General features: G+C 47.8%; 1 pseudogene; it reads left to right on the top strand.

The window, feature by feature from the left end:
* The first annotated feature begins 4658 nt into the window (after positions 1–4658).
* Positions 4659–6958, top strand: LOC136523756 (zinc finger BED domain-containing protein RICESLEEPER 3-like; annotated as a pseudogene).
* Positions 6959–7217: the final 259 nt, after the last annotated feature.

Below are 7217 nucleotides of genomic sequence, written 5' to 3'. Positions count from 1 at the left end.
GGAGCCAATCGCGGTGGAAAAAGAGGGAAGGGCAAGAGGCTGACCTCGCCTTACCGAAGACGTCGACACGGGAGGCCATGGTGGCGGAGCGCACTACGTCTGTGGCCCTGTGTCCGTGATGACCGTTGCCGCACGGATGGGGATGGAGGGGCAGCGTTGATCGAAGAGTAGAATGGCGCAGCGCGGAGGCTTGCGGCCGGTAGGAGTCGCCGGAGACCAGTGGGGCGTAGAAGATCGGGAGAGGATCAGGGACACCATATGGATTGGAAACGGATCAGGAGGGAGTTGCGCGACGGGAGGGGACGGGTGGGGTGGGGTGGGGTGGGGCGGGGATACAGACGGTTGAAGGGGTGACGGGCGTTGTGGGTACACGGGCGGGTATGTTTTTTTTAAAATGGAGGGGGGGAAGAGATCGGTGAAAGGGGGGTAGACTTGTGGACTTCCGACCTGTTTCCGACCGGGTCTTCTCGTTAGATCAGATCTAAGAGACAAAAAAAATAAGGGGTGTTTGGTTTCACGGACTAAATTTTAGTCCATGTCACATCGGACGTTTGGATGCTATTTAGGAGGACTAAACACGAGTTAATTATAAAACTAATTACATAGATGGAGACTAATTTACGAGATGAATTTATTAAGCCTAATTAATCCATCATTAGCACATATTTACTGTAGCACCACATTGTCCAATCATGGACTAATTAGGCTTAAAAAATTCGTCTCGCAAATTAGTCACAATCTGTGCAATTAGTTATTTTTTCGTCTATATTTAATACTTCATGCATATGTCCAAACATCCGATGGGACAGAGACTAAAATTTAGTTCTGGGAACCAAACACCCCCTAAGATAGGTATAAAATACATGGGTGGGAGTCTATTTCTAATCCGTTCGATCCTTTATAGTATAGATAGATACGAGTCTGTTTAGTTTCCTGGCTATCCCCTAGCTAGGTTTCCTGAAGTCAACTTGGGCCTATTTGGTTGGCTGAACAAGCCTCCTAGCCAAACGGACCATAGCCTGGCATGCTGGAAACGCAGGGGATGGACGTTTCCATGTAGCTAGGCTTGCGCCTGGTCTCATCGCACCCACCCGGTGTTCATCTCTGTCGAAGTCGGGGGACCTCGTGACACGCCGCTCAGCCCATGCCACCTAGGCGACTGCATAGTGGAGGGTGCTGGCCCAATGAGCAGGTTGCCGGAGATCCTTGCCCTAGTCTGCAGCGCCTCGCCGTCTTCCATCGCGCCCTCGTGCCTTGATGAGCTTCACAGTGGCGTTGTCTTCGATCGCGTCTTCTTCCGTCGGGTGTGGGGAGGCGGCCGTGCTACACTCCATCACCATCGAGGACTAGCTCAACGGCCGCATTCGCCATGCCGCACCCGTGGGCGGCCTACTCGCGTACGATGCTTGGAAGCAGCCCGTCATCGGGTACCAAGGCTTCCACATCATCGCGAGCGCGATGTCTCACTCGGCGCGGCGGTGGCACTTGAGCGACTGCTGAGAGGTGACGCTCAACATAGTGTCGGGGACCGAATACCGGGGTACCTGAAGAGGAGGAGCTAATAACCATCAAACATTGATGCTTCTGAACAGACAAGAACGTAACTACACTTCATGCCCGAACGACTGAAGATTGGCTCCGCCTCGCCCGACCCCTGAGGGCTGGCTTCGCCTCGCCCGACGTCTGGAGGCAGACTTCGCTTCGCCCGACGACCGATGGCTGGCTCTGCCTCGCCCGACGTCTGAGGGCAGGCTCCGCCTCGCCCAACGTCTAGGGACAGGCTCCGCCTCACCCGACGTTCGGGAGCAGACTACGCCTCGCCCGATGTCCGAGGGCTGGGCTCCACCTCGCCCGACGTCTATGCGCTACTCCTTCATAACTACTCGTGCAGATAAGGCGGGGCACTCAAGTTAATCGTTATACCGAGGACCATACCCTGCACGCCTGTAGGAAAGTACCATTAGGATATGACCAGACGGGCGCTTTAAGCCCTTCTAGGCATGTCAGAGGCCAAACAGTGTCGTGGGCGCCGATATTTATCCTACAGTGTTATGGGCGCCGGCATTTGCCCTCGAACACGAATCCTGACGGCAACATACAATAACCACTACGGTCCAAGAACGAAACTCATGTCATCTGCAGTAACTAACGGGGGGCCTCTACGCCATCTACTCCCCATAGGGTCGCGGCTCGGCACCCTGGTGCGCCGCGCCGTCCACCAGGACGGGACGGGACGGGACCACTTGCTGAACGAAGCCAGAGTACGGCCCTATCAGGATCAGCGAACGTGCTATCCCTGGCACTATCTACCATGTCAGCGGGGCAGGCTCAAAGGAAAAGGAAGACCCGGCACCTTCGAAGGACCTTCTCTGCCTCTAGTTTTTCCTCTTTCTCCCATCTGTAATCCCTACTCCCCTGATCTATAAAAGGAAGGGTAGGGCACCCCACTAAGGGGACGGATCAATCCTACACACCACACACAACATAACACACAGCTGAGTAGCAACCGAGCTCTCAGGGCCCTTTTGACCTTTCCATCAGAGACTTGGGACCTGTCCCTCTCTCGACCGTTTGTACCCCCTACTACGAACCTTTTTAGTGCTAATAACACGAGCAGCAGCAACAGACTGGACGTAGGGACATTCTGCCTGAACCAGTATAAACCTTGTGTCTTTTAGCACACCATCCGGGCCTAACGCGCAACAAATACAAATTTACTAGTTGGTGCTTACTCGAAACACCGACATATAGGTTCGACAAATTGTCTCAAAGGTGGTAAACTTACCTAGACAAAGAAGAGGTGACTCTATCCAAGCCAAACCAACCAACCAAACACACTAGTTGCTAGCCAGACTTAGATAGTGTATGCAGTCAAATATGTCCATCTTGGCTTGTTAGGACCAGTCTTAGGCTAGCCTGATTTATTTCCTAGCCAAGCTAGAAGGAAGCCTGGAAGCCAAACATACCCTTTAAACAAGAGGGTGAATACCATATGCATCAACCAAGCCAACACAAGGGTCTCATCAAAGGCTTGCAAGGAGCAATTAGGAGCTCTGAAGAGGATTTGTGTAGACAATTACATCGCACTAGATTCATGTGTAAAGAAAAATCAGTAGGTCCTAAAGGGTCAAGTAGGTTGTGAGTGAGCAACATCACTTTTTACTCTTTTGGAGTTGTGCTTAGCAGGGTACAAGGCGAGGAGGCCTGGCAGTGGCACGGGTGCGGGACTTCGTCGGACTTCTGGCGCAGTTCGGCTGGGACTTATGACGCAGGACATGGCTGGTATACCAGGTGTTATACAGATTGGCATGATTTGGTATCACCGGATAGATGATTACTTTTGAGTCTTTTTAGGTATAGAGATTTTACCAAAATCCTAATCTCTTGTCGTGGTTGCGTCATATGGGGTTTTCTACTATACTTTTCTATATCGTTCTTGGTACGACACAAGTTTGTGTCGTGCTTGTAATATCCTTTCAAAAATAAAGTTAATATGTATAAGTAGATGTATCAGATTCTAACATCATGGTCGAGTCCGGAGCCATGGACATGAGAGACCGCGAGGAGAACACCAGGGACGAGGAACAATTAATGAAGGAATGAGGAAAGGTTCCTCAGTTCCGTGTTCTCTTTTTATTTGTTCATGACCAGTCTGTTACTTGATGAGGCTTAGGGCGTCCGCAACAGCCTGCGCAAATCGCTAGCTGACATGGCACGATGGGAAAATAAACAAAGAAGAAAATTTCAGAACTGTGAACGTGGGTCAGGAAGCCAGAGAGGTGCAGTTCACTGGGAACCGTGCGAGCATAGCGACGAAGTACTAGCTAGCGACGAGTTTTTTTCTGCTCTCTCTCCTCCACGTAGACTTCCTATAGCTAGCTCCTAGTCCCTTGTTGGGGACGCCCTTATAAGCCAAAGGCCAACACTGCCTGTGGGGTCCACTAATGATAGCTAACACCTACTCCGTATTATAGTTGGACAATGCACACAGTTGAAACATTTCACTTGTCCTCTGGCACCAATTGTTACCGCCCGTGCTATCAGTTGTTACCTCGTCAATGGTAATACATAGAGGGGCGTCCAGCGGGAATCGGCCACTATAGGGGGCAGGGGCATGTTTGGTTCCATTTAGTCTTTGATTAGACTTTAGTACTTGAATTAAACTTTAAAGTGGGCGAATAATATTATTCAGTGAATTGCTTCCTCCCTATGATGGTGTATCAATAGCTGATACTGTTGCAGCATGCTTTAGCAATTGGAATGTTGAGTCAAAGGTCACGAGTATTACTTTGGATAATGCATCCTACAATGACAACTTGTCGAATGCCCTTAGGATGAGATTGCTAGCTCTTGGTAGATTATTGTGTGATGGTGCATTTTTTCGAGTTCCGTGTTGTGCACATATTCTGAATTTGATTGTTCAAGCTGGGTTGAAATTAATTGATACTGCTGTTGACAAGATTCACCAAGGAGTTCAGTATATCCATGGTTCTAGTATCCGTAGGAATAAATTTTATGCTGATGCTCAAAATATATTTCATTTAGATATTAAAAAGAAGCTATGTCTCGGTTTTTTTCCTTCTCTAGACCCCACTTACGTGGGAGCCTCCGGCACTGAGTTTGCTCTTTTTTTTATTAAAAAGAAGCTATGTCTTGACATGCAAGTGCGTTGGAATTCAACTTTTAGAATGCTTGAAAATGCTTTGTTCTATAAGGGAGTTCTGAAGCAATGAAGCATTATGCATCGAGGGATGCAACCTTCTTTGTTAATTTTGATCTTTCTGAACCTGAATGGAAGAAGTAACAGTCATGACTAATTTTCTGAAGTCCTTTCATGAAGTCGCATGCACTTTATCTGGCACAAAGTACCCAACTGCCAATTTGTACTTCAAAGGTGTATTTAAGATTCACTCTCAGCTGCTTCAAGTTGCCAAAGAGCCACAGAATTTCATGTCTCCTACGGTGAAAGAGATGAAAAATTAAGTTTGATAAATATTGGTCAGACTACAGCTTGATTCTATTATGTGCAGCTGTCCTTGATCCCCGATATAAGCTTAATCTTCTTAGGTACTGCTACAAGAAGATACATGTTGCATTGATGAGTCTGCTGCTGAAGAACAAGTTAATAAAGTTGTAACCAAGCTTTATGAGTTATTTCATGAGTACAAGGTCCTGAATCCTAGCCCATCTATCACCAATCCGAGTAATAATGTTGAACAGAATCGACAAGATGACTTGTTTGATGATTATGCTGATTACTTGACCACCGTTGCACCACAAAGTCAGAAATCTTCGTTGGATCTGTATCTGGAAGAACCTACAAAATGTTAGCATAAACCACGTCATGTATGTGCATGGCGTGTGTATGTCACGTTGAATCGTCAATGGCGCGCGTGTTCGAGCTCGCGTTGGAGTCCATTGACCGGGTCGAGTCTGTCGTGTGCGCGACGTGATGACGATTGTATATAGTCCAGGCAGTGTGCGTGCTCCACCTGGAATACACGTGTGTGTCACGTACTACTGAGTCATGCATGTAGGTGAGTTCTACTTGTAGGCTATTTTTAGTTAGTGCTAGTATAGCCATTAGGGAGATGCGGCTGTCAATTGGGTGGACCTGTTCTCACAGAACGAGTGGAAGTCGTGTGGTGCATGTGGTGGTAGCCCATGCATGCGTGGCGACATGGGCTGGTGCGAGCGTGAGAGTGTGTCGCTGGGGTACAAATAGGCATGTAATTGTGTCAGCTCAATTTGAGCCGAGTCATGTGTTTGAATAATAGAAGCCAAGATACAGGCGTTCGTCGCCGGCAAGTCTATGACTATTTTTCATATTCTCGTGATCGTCCGTCGATCCTCAGTTCCAACAGTTGGTATCTAGAGCCTGGGTTAGCGAGAGATGTTCGAGCACTAGGGAGATGGCTGGTGATGGTGAGAAGGGTGATGGCAGTAGCTCGCCGCGTACGGTCGTGGTGGAGCACGTCATCGGCAGCATGACAGAGATCCCGAAGCCAAGGAAGGAGGAGGCGTTGTTTGGCAACGCCGTCGATGAACCGATGCTCCTGTGTGGCGGGACGCACAGTGATGTCGTGGTTTAGGGGGAGATTGTTCATGCGAGCGTGAGAGTGTGTCGCTAGGTACAAATAGCCATGTAATTGTGTCGGCTCAATTTGAGCTGAGTCGTGTATTTGAATAATAGAAGCCAAGATATAGGCGTTTGTTGCCGCGGCGTTCGTCGCCGGCAAGTCTATGTCTATTGTTCATGTTCTCGTGACCATCCGTCGATCCTCGGTTCCAACACAAAGACCCAAAAGTTGATTTGGACATATTGGAATTTTGGAAGGCCTCATCTGTGAGTTATCCAGAACTTGCAAGTATGGCTCGAGATCTCCTTACCATCCCTGTCTCTTCAGTTGCCTCAGAGTCTGCATTCAGTATAGGAAAAAAGGTGATAACTCCTTGTCCAAGTTCACTGACTCCAGAAACAGTGGAGGCTTTAGTGTGTTTGCAAGATTGGGTGCGCGCGAAGGACATAGGTACTGTACATGTTCTGATTTTTAGATTAATACATGTTCTCAGTTTAACATTATCACATCACATGTTCTAAATATGTGAATTTGGTTTTGATTTCAAATTGCAGCTACAGAAGCTACTAAACTTGATGATATTGATGAGGTCGTGGCTGTTGATTAGAATTTCAGATGGTTTCCTTAAACTCAAAAGTTTAGATGTTCACATGCAAGTCAAAAAAAATTACACTATATTGTTTTGCAGGGTTCTAATATTCTTCGGTCCTTTTGGTGAAGCTTGTAGCCAGAGAAGTGTTCTACCTTTTGCTGATAGACAAGAATCTATTTGTTATGGATAAATATGGATATAGAAGGTCCATGTCTCTGTTAAGTAGAGCTAGATATCTTTTGGTTAATGCCCTACGCAGTAGCTTGGAGAAATGTAATAGCTGCCTACTTTTATTTGTTTGGACATTAATTTGCTAGACAGTCAGGACTCTGCAATTTGCATATAGCACTAGTAGAGAACAGACCTTTTATCCTCGGTCAAAATGGGCTGTAGTCCCGGAATTTTTCGTCCCCGGGACTAGAAATACCTTTAGTCCCGGTTGGAGGCTCCAACCGGGACTAAAGGTCCCTGCCCAACGGCTACTGCGCCAGACAGAGGTGGCAGGGACCTTTAGTCCCGGTTGGAGCCTCCAATCGGGACTAAAG

Source organism: Miscanthus floridulus, chromosome 18 (genome assembly GCF_019320115.1).
Source record: "Miscanthus floridulus cultivar M001 chromosome 18, ASM1932011v1, whole genome shotgun sequence".
Classification (NCBI taxonomy): Eukaryota; Viridiplantae; Streptophyta; class Magnoliopsida; order Poales; family Poaceae; genus Miscanthus; species Miscanthus floridulus.
This window is presented reverse-complemented; position numbering and strand designations above follow the sequence as displayed.